At 41.0% G+C, this 17,222-nt stretch overlaps 2 non-coding genes across 2 annotated transcripts; both read right to left on the bottom strand.

Annotated features, from left to right (window-relative positions):
• Window positions 1–7,494: 7,494 nt before the first annotated feature.
• trnam-cau (transfer RNA methionine (anticodon CAU)) lies at window positions 7,495–7,567 on the bottom strand. Its single transcript has one exon. It is a non-coding gene; the product is annotated as a tRNA-Met (tRNA).
• Window positions 7,568–13,226: 5,659 nt separating this feature from the next.
• trnam-cau (transfer RNA methionine (anticodon CAU)) lies at window positions 13,227–13,299 on the bottom strand. Its single transcript has one exon. It is a non-coding gene; the product is annotated as a tRNA-Met (tRNA).
• Window positions 13,300–17,222: the final 3,923 nt, after the last annotated feature.

Raw genomic sequence — 17,222 nt, 5'->3', positions numbered from 1 at the left:
TATCGTGTTGCATGTGATGTCCCCCAGACACTGAAGGAAGCTTTGAGCTCTTCAGAATCAGATCACTGGGTAAAAGCTATGAAGGAGGAGATGGACTCTCTAAAAGAGAACGATACCTTCACATTGACATCTCTGCCTGAAGGTAATCATGCAGTGGGGGGCAGATGGGTTTATGCTATAAAAGAGAATCCATCCGAAACAATATATAAGGCCAGATATGTCGCAAAAGGTTATAGTCAAGTAGCTGGTATTGATTATAAAGAAACATTTTCACCTACTGCAGATATGACTTCTGTACGTGTCTTAATGCAGCTTGCAGCACAGTATGACTTAGATTTACATCAGATGGATGTCAAAACTGCATATTTACATGCACCCATAGACTGTGAAATATATATGGAGCAGCCTGAAGGGTTTGAAGTAAAGTCAAAAACAGGAGAGAAGTTAGTGTGCAGACTTAATAAGTCATTGTATGGACTGAAACAATCGGGGAGAAACTGGAACAAAATGCTGCATGATTTTCTAATTGAAAATGGTTTTGTTCAAAACTCAGCTGACCATTGCGTGTACAGCAAACAAACTGACAAAGAAAGATGCATATTGATCATTTGGGTAGACGACATTATTATTGCAGCGAGTGAAGGCCAAGTGATTAAAACCGTGAAGGAAATGTTGGGAGCAAAATTCAAAATTAAAGATCTTGGAAACCTTAGACATTTCTTGGGCATTGATTTTGCACAAAAAGAGGGTGAGATAAAAATGAACCAGAAAAGATGCATCACAAACATTCTGGAGAGATTTGATATGACTCACTGCAAACCAAGGTCAACACCATGTGAAGTGAAACTTAAATTTGACAATGATGGTGAACCTATCGATCCAAAAAGGTATCGTGAATTGGTTGGAAGTTTAATCTATGTAATGACAAGTACTCGCCCAGACTTGAGCTTTATTGTCAGTAAGCTGTCACAGTATCTATCTGAACCAAAAGAGCAACATTGGGTTGCAGCTAAACATGTGTTGAGGTATTTGAAAGGCACTTTAGACCTGGAATTGTGTTACAAGAAATGCAATGTAAATCTCAAACTTGTATCTTATAGTGATGCAGACTGGGCAGCAGACCAGAATGATAGGCGTAGCATCACTGGTTACTGTTTCAGTCTATCTCAGAGTGGACCTGTTATTGCCTGGAAGTCTAAGAAACAACAAACTGTTTCTCTATCAACATGTGAAGCTGAATACATGGCTTTGTCAGCTACTGCACAAGAAAGCCTGTATCTTGTCAATTTAATCAATGAAATGGACAATGTACTTAACTATGCACCAGTGACAGTTTTTGAGGACAATCAGGGTGCTATTGCGCTTTCAAAGAGCCCCGTATGTCGGCAAAGATGTAAACATATTGATATTAGATATCACTTTGTCCGATCTGTAGTCAATGATGGTAAAATCACTCTTCATTACTGTCCTACAGAGGATATGGTGGCTGATGTACTAACTAAACCTGTCACCAGAATCAGAATGGAGAAATTTGTGTGTTTTCTATTTGGTGTATAAATGAAATATTGTATTGAATGTATGATGCACTGTGTTACTGTTCTCTGTTGTCAATGTAAGAGCAAGTGGGGGTGTTGAGCTATGTCATTGTGTTCTCTTAATTGACCCAGTGACCTAGTTTTGGAAGTGGGCGTGGTCACACACCGGTGTGCAATTCTTAATAAATGGCCACTGCTGCAACGTGTGTGTGCGCAGGTCAAAGTGAACCTGGTGTTGTATGTTTCCTTCATCATGTTATTCCGGCACTTTAAGTTTATTTAAAGAATGGCTGCGCCAACACCTCAACCTGACAAGACAAACCAGGCTCCATCTAAGAAACAGAAGAAGAGTTTTGGAAGCTTCTTGAGGAACCCTGCTGCAGAGGTCAACAGTGTCTCTGACAGAGAGAAAGTTGAAGGTGAACTGAACAGCTATCTGCTTGGACAAGCAGCAGATGGTGATAGTGATCCTCTCGCATGGTGGAATATACACAAGGTGAATTTCCCCTTGATTAGCCAATTGGCCAAAAAGTACTTGTGCATCCCTGCTACAAGCATAGCCTCAGAGAGGGTTTTTAGTGCTGGGGGGAATATTGTGACATGTTAGAGATCTCTTCTGAAATCTTCCATGGTTAACATGCTGGTCTTCTTGACCAAAAATCTCACTAAGGTCTAAGTGTTGCACGGGAGGATTCACAGTCATTATTGTGTTTGCACTGTTCAGGATACTCCTGTCTACCTCATTTTGACGTATTGTTCAAGTGTTCTTGTTTTAATTTAATTTTCTTATCTTACATATTTGTAAAAGATATCGTTTTCTTCTGCGCTGTTGTGTAAACATTTTTCATATAATATTTAATTTTATTTTGGCTGTCATGCTGCTGCTGGTCTTTATGTTGAAAGTACTTGTGAGAATGCACTTGTGCAGGTTAATTTGCACAGAGTTTTTTTAAGTTGAAATGATGTGACTTTTTTTCCTTTGTCCTGTTTATTTTTTTAGGTTGATATGCACTCTTGTGATCTTAAGATTTGAAGGACAAAGGTAATTTAAGTTTTTGCTTCATTATTATTTTGAAGCAGTTTGTGCAATGCATCCATTAAAAGTACATATTTCAAACATGACTGGTTTGTGCCTAATCACTACTTAACATTTTAACCTGTCAGAATAAAGTAGTTAACTTGACTGATGATTTGTCAGGATCATTTTAGAACAATGTGGCGATTTAGAGTCAAAAACATGCAAGTGCAATTGTCATCAAATAATCGTCAAATTAATCGTTGTCAGCTAAATGCCACAATTAATCGTGATTAATTTTTTTGCCAATATCGCCCAACCCTACTACAGAGAAACTATCCAGCTGCTGGAAGATTGTTATGGTGACCCCTCAAAGATTGCAACAGCCCTAAAGGAAAAGTTTTTCAATGGCCACAAATGAAGCATGAAGATGCTAAAGCCCTCAACAGCTTTTCTCTTTTTCTTGTGAGTTGTTCTAATGCTTTACAGTATATGGATTATATGGATGAATTAGATAATCCAACTAACATGATGGTTATTGTGTCAAAATTGCCATATAATTGCCGCTTTTGAATTACAGGAAAGAAAAAGAGGAAGAGTAAAATATATGGATCTTGTCACATTTGTTGACAGAGAAGCAAAAATCATTAATGATCCGCTCTTCGGAGACCTGCATTGTCCTGCTGCTGCAGAAATAAAGGAGAGAAAATAAAGCATGTTGGAAAATGAGACAAAGAAAGATAAATCAAAAAGGAGCAGTTTTGCCACTAATGTAACTCTGTCTAAAGAATGTATAAATGATAAGTCTAAGACCATCAGTGCTCAGAGTGGTTCTGCCTTCAACAAGCCATGCCTTTTCTGCAAAAGAAATCACGCCATGGTAGAATTTCACAGCATCTTGGAAAAACCTCATAATGAGAAGCTGGACATACTGACAAAAATTGGGCTTTGTTTTGGTTGCTTAGCTAAAGGGCATGTAAGCCAGCAGTGCAAAAGGAGAGCTGCATGTCAGATATGTTCACAGAAGCACCCCGATTTGCTACATATTTATAAAAGTGAAAACATATCAAAACGTGCAAATGCAGGCTGTCAAACAGAAAACAATTTCAATGGCCAAGCTATCTCAAGTGCTTTAGTTAGCTTAAATCAAATTGCCACAGCCTCTGAGAGGGTCGGAGATGGCTGTATTTTGTCCATACTCCCAGTTTGTGTAAAATCAAAACAGGGAACAAAGATTGTGGAAACATATGCCTTTTTGGACCCTGGGAGAACAGGCACATTTTGCACTGACATGCTGGCAAGGCAGTTAAACCTGCAGGGCAAAGAGACAGAGCTTACCTTAAGCACAATGGGGTCAGTCAAACAGGTAAAAGGACGCATCATGAGAGATTTAGAAGTCTGTGGACTAGAAGAAAAAACATATGTTGATCTTCCAAAAGCTTTCACACTAGCAAAAATCCCTGTGGGAAAGGAAAACATTCCTCAACAAAAGGACATAGAAAGATGGTCTTACCTTAAGCAAGTGAAACTGCCCTTCATAAATGCAGATGTGGGATTGCTCATTGGTAATGATGTGACTGAAGCCTTTGAACAATGGGAGATGATACACAGCAGAAACAACGGCCTGTATGCTGTAAAATCAATTCTTGGATGGACTGTCAATGGACCCCTGACAGCACAGAAGGAGGGTGAGCGGCACATTGTCTCTGTAAATCGCATCTCAGGGTGTACCGTGGAAAAATTGCTTGAGCAGCAATATGTGGTTGCCTTTCCTGAACATCACTTTAAAGAGGAGACTGAAATGTCTGTTTATGAATTCTGTGTCTAAATCTGTGAGCTTTAAGGATGGTCATTATTATATTAAGCTTTCAGCAAAAAGGACTGAACTCAGGATGAGAAAACAATCGTGATGCAGCAGTCCAGCGTGCACTCACTCTGAAGAAAAGGCTGAGCAGAAATTCTGAATTCCACAGAGAGTATACAGAATACATTAATTACATGCTAAAAAGTGTTATGCAGTCAAGGTAGAGAAGATTGAAGCAAGGCGTCTGGACTTGTAGAGTTTTCTTGAAGACGTTTCGCTGCTCATCCAAGCAGCTTCATCAGTTCTAACTGTTTGGTGGGGAAACATGGTTTATATGTGGTTGCAGACCTCAGTGGGTGGGTCTGGGTAAAACTTAAATAAGCAATAGCACTAAATGTTTCCATACTTACCTGTGATGTTCTGGCTGACTGGGCCAGGTGTGTCTAACAACTGGCTAACGACTATGAAACTGCCGGAGGTGGACCAGCAGCGAAACGTCTTCAAGAAAACTCTACAAGACGCCTTGCTTCAATCTTCTCTACGTATGATGACCTGGATGACTGAGAATCTTCATCAACATATGCAGTCAAGGTGCCTGAATCACAGCTCAGTCGACAGGATGGAAAGGTGTGGTACATTCAGTGATACCATCCAGAGAAGAAAAAGCTGTGTGTAGTGTTTGGCTGTGCTGCTAGTTTTCAAAGAACTTCTCTGAATAAAGAGCTACTTCAAGGCCCAGACTTGACTAACACACTTGTGGGTGTGTTAGTCCCGATTTAGACAGGAGCAAGTGGCAATGATGGCCGACATTAAAGCCATGTATCATCAAGTCAGAGTTCCAGAGGAGGACACAGACTTTCTGTGCTTCCTTTGGTGGCCAGAAGGGGATCTGACACAGGAGATGGCTGAATTTAAGATGGTGGTTCACTTGTTTGGTGCCACTTCTTCTGCTAGCTGTGCACATTTTGCTTTGGGGAGAACAGCTCAAGACAACCGATCCAACTCTGAGAATGAAGCTGTGGACACTGTTTTAAAGAACTTTTATGTGAATGACTGCCTTAAAGCAGTCAGTAGTGAAAAGGATGCTATTGCTTTGAGGAAAGATCTCAGAGCGCTATGTGCTTCAGGTGGATTCCATCTCACAAAGTGGACTAGCAATAGCCGTGCACTGTTGAAAGCTGTGCCTGAAAATAACAGAGCTAAAGAAGTGAGAGATCTGGACCTGACAAAGGATGCCCTTCCAGTTGAACGAGCTTTAGGTGTGCTTTGGTGTGAAAACACTGACACCTTCAAATTCAGAGTCATTCACAAAGAGAAACCTGTAACACGAAGAGGTGTCTTGTCTATTGTGAGTTCTGTTTTTGACCCACTTGGTTTCTTAGCTCCTGTTGTTCTTCCTGCAAAAATCCTTCTGCAAAGATTGTCAAAGGCAAAGTTGTCATAGGATGAAGAAATCCCTCAAGGATATGTAAAAGCTTGGTCTACCTAGGAGAACCAGCTCCCCCTGCTGTGTTCTTTTAAAATGAACAGATGCATTAAACCTAAAGAGTTTGAACAAGCTGCAGCAGTTCAGTTGAATTATTTTTCTGATGCCAGTGAACATGGATATGGAACGATTTCCTACCTGAAGCTGACAAACAATAAGAACCAGGTGCACTGTGTCTTTATGATGGGGAAGGCATGAGTAGCTCCCCTAAAACAAACTAAGAGCTAAAAGCTACTGGTTCCAAAGCAAAGCATGATCCGTAAGCTGGACCCAGTACTTCAAGATGGCTTACTGAGGGTTGGTGGCCGAAGTAGATCTGCTCTGCCAGAAGAATCCAAGCATCTTCGACGTTTCATGTGCAGAAGAGGTCAAGTGTCTCTTATAAGGTCAGACAATGGAACAAACCTAGTTGGAGCTGAAAGAGAGCTGCGTGCTTCCATACTGAAGATGAACTAAACAAAGATACATGATGTCCTTACAGAAAGAGGAATTCAGTGGTTGTTTAATCCACCTGCTGGATCACACTATGGCGGAGTGTGGGAGAGGCAAGTGAGGCTGGTTAAAAAAGTCGTAAGTTCAGTGCTTTATGAACAGACAATAGATGATGAGTGTCTGCAAACTCTCCTTTGTGAAGCGGAAGCAATAATCAATGACGGGCCTATCACTGCATCTTCAGACGACCCAAATGACCTTGAAGCGCTAACCCCAAATGATCTGCTGGTACTGAAGCAGCAGCCGTTACTGCCGCCAGGGTTGTTCAATAAAGAAGACTGTTGTGCACGTAGGAGATGGAAACAGACTCAGTATCTCTCTGATTTACTCTGGAAAAGGTGGGTGCGGGAGTACCTACCTAGTTTGCAAGAGCTCCAGAAATGGAACCAGGTAAAGCAAAACCTCAAACATGGTGACGTCGTGATGATCCTTGATGAAAAGGCCCCACGCAGTTCTTGGCTTTTAGGAAGAGTGGTACAAACTAGGCTGGATGCAAAGGGCCTGGTGCGAAGTGTATCTGTAAAGACAAAATCCAGTGTTCTGGAAAGGCCTGTGAGCAGGCTCTGCCTGCTCTGTGACGCCAGCTAAGGGGTGTAGGTGGATAAAATACCAGTGGGCGGCCGCCCCGTCTGTCTTTGGGTGGAGCCGAATTTATTTAGGATTTTTGGAAGGCTGTGTGGTCGTCACGCCAAAACGTTTTTGACCATGTGTTGTAACCGTGTATTTTTGACCATGTGTTTCAACCGTGTGTTTTTCGTTATAAAGACTTCTGAAATGGACTTGCATGAAAGTGAACAAAGATTCAATTAAACACATGAATAAAGCCGAGCCGCCTCTAGGATTTTCAAACAGCAACAACTGTGGCTTTTTTATTTCTTTTTGGAACATTGCCGCTACAGGCTAATTTAAGTAACCGAGGCTAAAATTCAAAAATTTGTTAAAAACGAATATCCTTTGGCAATTTTGAGCTATGTACCTTCAACACACCTAAAATGGATTGAAAATTAAAAATGAAATGGCACAAAATTTCCCGAGGGCCTCCTGAGGGTCAAGCACATTGCTCGGGGGGACATGTCACAGAAAGTCAAAACAAAGATACCCGGACTTCAGAGTGAAATAAAATCAAACGTGCACTAGATATTAAATAACAACATAAAAGATATGCCCCGTGTGAGGCTCGAACTCACGACCTTCAGATTATGAGACTGACGCGCTGCCTACTGCGCCAACGAGGCTTGAAAGTGAAAAAAACGTGGACATTTTTTACAAACCCCACCCATTTATGTCTCATCACATTTACACGTTAACGTAATTAGATCTTATCACGTAAACGTGACTATGTGCACAACCTCAACAACTGGCCGAACTAAAAGACATAATCTCTCCCATGTGTTTAAGACGTGTAGTTTCTTTCTTTAACCACCAGAGGTCGACAACGCTCTTCTTGCTTCTGATCTGACCTAGAGTGCTGTGACTCCTTAACTTAAGGCTAGTCACACAGGTAATGTGACTGTTATTTTCTTAGCACCTTAAAATGACTCATGTAAAACGAACCAATAATAATGAATAATCGTTAGTTGAATGACCTTATCAATCGATTAATGATTAATTGATAAGCAGCTATTTCCTGGGCCTTAATTTCCCTCAGTTTCAATAAGATTAAAAGCTAAATATTGTTTACTAAATAAGAACTGCATGTCATAATCCCTAATGAGTGATTTATTGTACCACTGGGGCTACAGTACAATGACATTTATGTAGGCTAGTATAACAAAATCAATTGTGAATAGAAATTTTAAAAGAATATGTAGGCTGCTTCAGCATGAAAATAAGTTCACTGGCTCCGCTGTGCATGATAAACCTTTAGGAATATAAAATAAATCCTGAATAGAAAGCTAAACAAAATATTATCTTTTATTAACATAGAGGGCTATTTACAAGTAAAAACATAAGGGCGTATAATCTCCTTTAATCTAAGAAAGGTGACACAGTACATTTACTGGGCCTCCTTTGGAACAATCACATTAAGATGTTACCTGTCCTCAAACAACAACACTGCTCTCTAACTGTGTTGTTGCTCCTCATAGCACACAGACATGTACAGGAGTCAGGCGTGTGCGCAGCTTGTTTACAGTGATGGCAGCTACTGAGAACACGTGTTCTGTTTAACTAGGATCCTGATTAAAAAAAGAAACAAATTCCAAGTACTTTATGTGGCGTGCGTATTTACAACGAGCACAAATGGGAATGCTGATTATCACGCGGCAGTCTCCTAGCTTGATCTATTTTGGGACTATATTCTGACGGAGCACCGCTACATGCGCACAGAGATCACGCAGCACCCGAAAACAAATACCGTCAACACACCAGCATGGCTAGGCTGCTAATAACTTTTCAATGAGCGCTCTCTGTCCGCTGGTGGGAGTGCGCATGTAGAGACAGAAATGAGGCTGCCACTCCTAACGTCGTAACGTCATAAAAAAATCCAAAACTAAATTAATTGACAACTAAAGTAATTTAATGATCAAATTCTTAACGACAATTAATCTAAAGTCGATTCACTGTTTACATCCCTAGTCCCCACCAATGTCAAAAGCAAATCTACACCTTTATGATATGCAGTAGTAGTTAACCCTACATATTTTGCCTGCCGACTGAAAATAATTATGTTAAGTTCAGACTTTGACCTTCAAACGGCACTCGGAAAAAAAAGTCAAGCCATGCCCGACCAGACCTTAAACTGAAAAACAATGTAAACTTTGTGTCGACTGTTTATAATATCGTTGTATAATATGAATAATTAATGGAAAATAACTATCAAATTCATTATAGCAGACAAGCAGCAGGCTAACTGTAGCAGCTAATTGCTTCACAAGGTCACGAGCGTGCACGTCTTTTTGACGCCACGCTACCTACCAGTTGCTAAAATCGAAAGTGTAAAGTTCGGCTTTGAACGAACAAGACGTTGTTTTACACATTTAACAAGCAAAGCTACCGAAACAATGCGCTTCGTGAACAATTTGTACTCACCAGCTAGCTTGGCCGCCTTTACCTTCTGCAACACTTCACGGGTGAACAGTAACTTAGACCTCCCGATGTCATTCGCTGGCAAATTCACTTTTTCTGCTTCCCAGCTCCACCGTTGAACTCTTTTTTAGTCTTTCTTTGTCTTACTTTCTGCTTTTTACCGAGTATGTACAGAAAAACAGCCCGTTGTTAAACGAAGCAGAGCCCGCACCTCCGTCCACTAGCTGACCTCTAGCCACCGAGGAGCCTGCCAATTACGTAATGGGCAGCCAATAGGAGCGAGGAATCGAGATCACCTGGTGTGAATAAAGTTTGTTTACTTCTTCCAGAACTTTCTACCATTGAAATAAACGTAAATCATGGATGAATAGTTATAATATATCTATACATGAGTAATAAACAAATGTCTGCCCTGGAACACAAAGCCATGTTTAATAATTTAACTTCACCATGCATAAACCATATAGAAAATACTTTACAGCAATGACAATGAAGAAAACATTTTATGATGCTAAAAAAAAAGAAGCAGGCTTCACAGCTCATTGAAGGCTCACAGGTTAGTCTGATAACAGTTAGTACAAAACAACAACAAAAAAACAATTCATTAAAAAAAACGCTGATGTTACTGTTACATCCTATTAGATTAGTTTTCCATTTTGACGCCTGGTGGGTTAAAAAAAAAATTACAAGTTACTGACCCCCGACAAAAATGGGGGTGAAAAATGAATAAAGGGGGGATGGTGTGTTAGCGAGGCGGGGGTACATGCAGCTGCTCATCCAAGCAGCTTCATCAGTTCTAACTGTTTGGTGGGGAAACATGGTTTATATGTGGTTGCAGACCTCAGTGGGTGGGTCTGGGTAAAACTTAAATAAGCAATAGCACTAAATGTTTCCATACTTACCTGTGATGTTCTGGCTGACTGGGCCAGGTGTGTCTAACAACTGGCTAACGACTATGAAACTGCCGGAGGTGGACCAGCAGCGAAACGTCTTCAAGAAAACTCTACAAGACGCCTTGCTTCAATCTTCTCTACGTATGATGACCTGGATGACTGAGAATCTTCATCAACATATGCAGTCAAGGTGCCTGAATCACAGCTCAGTCGACAGGATGGAAAGGTGTGGTACATTCAGTGATACCATCCAGAGAAGAAAAAGCTGTGTGTAGTGTTTGGCTGTGCTGCTAGTTTTCAAAGAACTTCTCTGAATAAAGAGCTACTTCAAGGCCCAGACTTGACTAACACACTTGTGGGTGTGTTAGTCCCGATTTAGACAGGAGCAAGTGGCAATGATGGCCGACATTAAAGCCATGTATCATCAAGTCAGAGTTCCAGAGGAGGACACAGACTTTCTGTGCTTCCTTTGGTGGCCAGAAGGGGATCTGACACAGGAGATGGCTGAATTTAAGATGGTGGTTCACTTGTTTGGTGCCACTTCTTCTGCTAGCTGTGCACATTTTGCTTTGGGGAGAACAGCTCAAGACAACCGATCCAACTCTGAGAATGAAGCTGTGGACACTGTTTTAAAGAACTTTTATGTGAATGACTGCCTTAAAGCAGTCAGTAGTGAAAAGGATGCTATTGCTTTGAGGAAAGATCTCAGAGCGCTATGTGCTTCAGGTGGATTCCATCTCACAAAGTGGACTAGCAATAGCCGTGCACTGTTGAAAGCTGTGCCTGAAAATAACAGAGCTAAAGAAGTGAGAGATCTGGACCTGACAAAGGATGCCCTTCCAGTTGAACGAGCTTTAGGTGTGCTTTGGTGTGAAAACACTGACACCTTCAAATTCAGAGTCATTCACAAAGAGAAACCTGTAACACGAAGAGGTGTCGTGTCTATTGTGAGTTCTGTTTTTGACCCACTTGGTTTCTTAGCTCCTGTTCTTCCTGCAAAAATCCTTCTGCAAAGATTGTCAAAGGCAAAGTTGTCATAGGATGAAGAAATACCTCAAGGATATGTAAAAGCTTGGTCTACCTAGGAGAACCAGCTCCCCCTGCTGTGTTCTTTTAAAATGAACAGATGCATTAAACCTAAAGAGTTTGAACAAGCTGCAGCAGTTCAGTTGAATTATTTTTCTGATGCCAGTGAACATGGATATGGAACGATTTCCTACCTGAAGCTGACAAACAATAAGAACCAGGTGCACTGTGTCTTTATGATGGGGAAGGCATGAGTAGCTCCCCTAAAACAAAGAGCTAAAAGCTACTGGTTCCAAAGCAAAGCATGATCCGTAAGCTGGACCCACTTCAAGATGGCTTACTGAGGGTTGGTGGCCGAAGTAGATCTGCTCTGCCAGAAGAATCCAAGCATCTTCGACGTTTCATGTGCAGAAGAGGTCAAGTGTCTCTTATAAGGTCAGACAATGGAACAAACCTAGTTGGAGCTGAAAGAGAGCTGCGTGCTTCCATACTGAAGATGAACTAAACAAAGATACATGATGTCCTTACAGAAAGAGGAATTCAGTGGTTGTTTAATCCACCTGCTGGATCACACTATGGCGGAGTGTGGGAGAGGCAAGTGAGGCTGGTTAAAAAAGTCGTAAGTTCAGTGCTTTATGAACAGACAATAGATGATGAGTGTCTGCAAACTCTCCTTTGTGAAGCGGAAGCAATAATAAATGACGGGCCTATCACTGCATCTTCAGACGACCCAAATGACCTTGAAGCGCTAACCCCAAATGATCTGCTGGTACTGAAGCAGCAGCCGTTACTGCCGCCAGGGTTGTTCAATAAAGAAGACTGTTGTGCACGTAGGAGATGGAAACAGACTCAGTATCTCTCTGATTTACTCTGGAAAAGGTGGGTGCGGGAGTACCTACCTAGTTTGCAAGAGCTCCAGAAATGGAACCAGGTAAAGCAAAACCTCAAACATGGTGACGTCGTGATGATCCTTGATGAAAAGGCCCCACGCAGTTCTTGGCTTTTAGGAAGAGTGGTACAAACTAGGCTGGATGCAAAGGGCCTGGTGCGAAGTGTATCTGTAAAGACAAAATCCAGTGTTCTGGAAAGGCCTGTGAGCAGGCTCTGCCTGCTCTGTGACGCCAGCTAAGGGGTGTAGGTGGATAAAATACCAGTGGGCGGCCGCCCCGTCTGTCTTTGGGTGGAGCCGAATTTATTTAGGTAAAGCACACAGGTGCACCATTTATGCGACTGTGCAATGTTTGTTTACATTTACTGCACTATACTACATTCCATTTATGCTGCTGTGCAAATTATTGTACATAATTCCTTTACATTACTACACTATATCACATGACCATCTATGCTGGTGTGCAATGTTTGTAAATAATTCCCCGAGGGACCTTCCCAAAGGGATTAATAAAGTATATTATATTCTATTCTATTCTATTCTACTTATGATTAGATGGTTTTGGAAGGCTGTGTGGTCGTCACGCCAAAACGTTTTTGACCATGTGTTGTAACCGTGTATTTTTGACCATGTGTTTCAACCGTGTGTTTTTCGTTATAAAGACTTCTGAAATGGACTTGCATGAAAGTGAACAAAGATTCAATTAAACACATGAATAAAGCCGAGCCGCCTCTTGGATTTTCAAACAGCAACAACTGTGGCTTTTTTATTTCTTTTTGGAACATTGCCGCTACAGGCTAATTTAAGTAACCGAGGCTAAAATTCAAAAATTTGTTAAAAACGAATATCCTTTGGCAATTTTGAGCTATGTACCTTCAACACACCTAAAATGGATTGAAAATTAAAAATGAAATGGCACAAAATTTCCCGAGGGCCTCCTGAGGGTCAAGCACATTGCTCGGGGGGACATGTCACAGAAAGTCAAAACAAAGATACCCGGACTTCAGAGTGAAATAAAATCAAACGTGCACTAGATATTAAATAACAACATAAAAGATATGCCCCGTGTGAGGCTCGAACTCACGACCTTCAGATTATGAGACTGACGCGCTGCCTACTGCGCCAACGAGGCTTGAAAGTGAAAAAAACATGTGGACATTTTTTACAAACCCCACCCATTTATGTCTCATCACATTTACACGTTAACGTAATTAGATCTTATCACGTAAACGTGACTATGTGCACAACCTCAACAACTGGCCGAACTAAAAGACATAATCTCTCCCATGTGTTTAAGACGTGTAGTTTCTTTCTTTAACCACCAGAGGTCGACAATGCTCTTCTTGCTTCTGATCTGACCTACAGTGCTGTGACTCCTTAACTTAAGGCTAGTCACACAGGTAATGTGACTGTTATTTTCTTAGCACCTTAAAATGACTCATGTAAAACGAACCAATAATAATGAATAATCGTTAGTTGAATGACCTTATCAATCGATTAACAGGGCTCTAGAGTGCGACCATTTTGGGCGCACATGCGACCTAATTTCTCAAAGGTGCAACCAAAAAATATCAGAGGTCGCACCGGTACGACTAGCTGTAAGAGGGAGATACATTCTCCGCGACTCTCAAAAGTCTCCAGCAACAGACACACATCAGGCCCATATCGTGGTCTCAACCAATCAGACACGGTGAAGGGCGGGACCTCCGTGTGTGTATCTTTGAAAACGTGTTTGCTGCGGTCAGCAGAGACCGAACATTCAGAGAAGAACGCGGACATATGCTGCACAGAGCTGATGCTGTGTGATAAAGCTTGTTCCATACTGCACGAGAACAGAGATATCTGTTCATGTTACCAAGGTGATGAGAACAAAGTCCGTTTCGGCCCGGACTTTTTAAAACGTGTGTGCAGAACTCATACGGCCCTCTCACTGTAGCGCGCAGTGCGCGCACACAAAGACAGACCGGGTTTAAAGACGTTTCGCTGCAGAAACCGCAGTTTAAGTGAACATGTGCGGAGGAGGAAGAGTTGTTGCTACTATGCGGGTTTTGATAATTTGCTGTTGACCTGAATGAGTGATGATAACGAGCCGGTAATGTTCGAAGAAGGGGGGGGCGTGATGTGCTCGTAGCATCATAACAGACTGAACAGCAGGTCTGATGGACAGTGTTATCTGACCTGTGAGGTTCATCCATGAAGGCTGATTCACTCTGACTGACAGCAGTCAGCTGGTTTTAAGGAGTTATAGAACATGGTTACATGACGAACGCCCATTTAAAAAAAGTATTGTTATTATCCTGCTATAGCGGACCATTGTCTGCCAGTATGATATATGCATACAGCTAAACTACAACAGACAGAATGAAAAGTCTGTCAGCTGAAGCTCAGCTTTAGAAAGAGAGGAGACACAGGAGAAACTGAGGAAGAGAGGTGAGGAAGATGAGAGAAAGAGATACTGTAGCTGCAATAGAAACGTGTTGAAGAAAACAAAATATATATATCAATCACAACTATTAAATAAATGAAGGTGTATATAATTTAAATAATTTTTAATTCCCATTGCCAGATAGATAAGTGAGGAGTGACTGCCAGAAAATACAGAGAAAAAGCAAACAGGGAAATGAAGAGTGCTGTATGAACTTTGAATCTTCATTATGGATTTCTGACAGGCAGACTTGTTGGCTAGTTTGTCCATAATTTGAATAAGTACTATCAGTACATGTATTATTTTTATTTACCTGTGTTCATTAAACAAGGTCCAAAGTCAGTTTAGGATGATATGTGATTATTAAGCCCGTTCATATTTCCTAGACATCAATTTTTGGACCTCAGTATTTCTAAAACTTTGGCTACAGCCCTGCGAGGCCGTCAGGTAAACAGTAGATGTAGCTGCAGATGATGAGAGAAGATGAAAAAAACTTCTGCATTAAGATAGGTGTCAAGTTAAGGCCTGATCCATAAAATATATGGACAGCATTTAAAAAACAAACTGCTGTGTGATGCGGTGCACCTAACTTTTGTGCCGGTGCACCCAAGAAAAAAAGGTTAGGCGCACCGGTGCAACCAGTGCAAAACGTTAGTCTAGAGCCCTGATTAATGATTAATTGATAAGCAGCTATTTCCTGGGCCTTAATTTCCCTCAGTTTCAATAAGATTAAAAGCTAAATATTGTTTACTAAATAAGAACTGCATGTCATAATCCCTAATGAGTGATTTATTGTACCACTGGGGCTACAGTACAGTACAATGACATTTATGTAGGCTAGTATAACAAAATCAATTGTGAATAGAAATTTTAAAAGAATATGTAGGCTGCTTCAGCATGAAAATAAGTTCACTGGCTCCGCTGTGCATGATAAACCTTTAGGAATATAAAATAAATCCTGAATAGAAAGCTAAACAAAATATTATCTTTTATTAACATAGAGGGCTATTTACAAGTAAAAACATAAGGGCGTATAATCTCCTTTAATCTAAGAAAGGTGACACAGTACATTTACTGGGCCTCCTTTGGAACAATCACATTAAGATGTTACCTGTCCTCAAACAACAACACTGCTCTCTAACTGTGTTGTTGCTCCTCATAGCACACAGACATGTACAGGAGTCAGGCGTGTGCGCAGCTTGTTTACAGTGATGGCAGCTACTGAGAACACGTGTTCTGTTTAACTAGGATCCTGATTAAAAAAAGAAACAAATTCCAAGTACTTTATGTGGCGTGCGTATTTACAACGAGCACAAATGGGAATGCTGATTATCACGCGGCAGTCTCCTAGCTTGATCTATTTTGGGACTATATTCTGACGGAGCACCGCTACATGCGCACAGAGATCACGCAGCACCTGAAAACAAAGACCGTCAACACACCAGCATGGCTAGGCTGCTAATAACTTTTCAATGAGCGCTCTCTGTCCGCTGGTGGGAGTGCGCATGTAGAGACAGAAATGAGGCTGCCACTCCTAATGTCGTAACGTCATAAAAAAATCCAAAACTAAATTAATTGACAACTAAAGTAATTTAATGATCAAATTCTTAACGACAATTAATCTAAAGTCGATTCACTGTTTACATCCCTAGTCCCCACCAATGTCAAAAGCAAATCTACACCTTTATGATATGCAGTAGTAGTTAACCCTACATATTTTGCCTGCCGACTGAAAATAATTATGTTAAGTTCAGACTTTGACCTTCAAACGGCACTCGGAAAAAAAAGTCAAGCCATGCCCGACCAGACCTTAAACTGAAAAACAATGTAAACTTTGTGTCGACTGTTTATAATATCGTTGTATAATATGAATAATTAATGGAAAATAACTATCAAATTCATTATAGCAGACAAGCAGCAGGCTAACTGTAGCAGCTAATTGCTTCACAAGGTCACGAGCGTGCACGTCTTTTTGACGCAACGCTACCTACCAGTTGCTAAAATCGAGTGTAAAGTTCGGCTTTGAACGAACGAACGTTGTTTTACACATTTAACAAGCAAAGCTACCGAAACAATGCGCTTCGTGAACAATTTGTACTCACCAGCTAGCTTGGCCGCCTTTACCTTCTGCAACACTTCACGGGTGAACAGTAACTTAGACCTCCCGATGTCATTCGCTGGCAAATTCACTTTTTCTGCTTCCCAGCTCCACCGTTGAACTCTTTTTTAGTCTTTCTTTGTCTTACTTTCTGCTTTTTACCGAGTATGTACAGAAAAACAGCCCGTTGTTAAACGAAGCAGAGCCCGCACCTCCGTCCACTAGCTGACCTCTAGCCACCGAGGAGCCTGCCAATTACGTAATGGGCAGCCAATAGGAGCGAGGAATCGAGATCACCTGGTGTGAATAAAGTTTGTTTACTTCTTCCAGAACTTTCTACCATTGAAATAAACGTAAATCATGGATGAATAGTTATAATATATCTATACATGAGTAATAAACAAATGTCTGCCCTGGAACACAAAGCCATGTTTAATAATTTAACTTCACCATGCATAAACCATATAGAAAATACTTTACAGCAATGACAATGAAGAAAACATTTTATGATGCTAAAAAAAAAGAAGCAGGC

This window comes from Parambassis ranga, chromosome 2 (assembly GCF_900634625.1).
Source record: "Parambassis ranga chromosome 2, fParRan2.1, whole genome shotgun sequence".
In the NCBI taxonomy this organism is placed as follows: Eukaryota; Metazoa; Chordata; class Actinopteri; family Ambassidae; genus Parambassis; species Parambassis ranga.
Note: the sequence above shows the minus strand (reverse complement) of the source record. Positions and strands in the feature narration are given on the sequence as shown.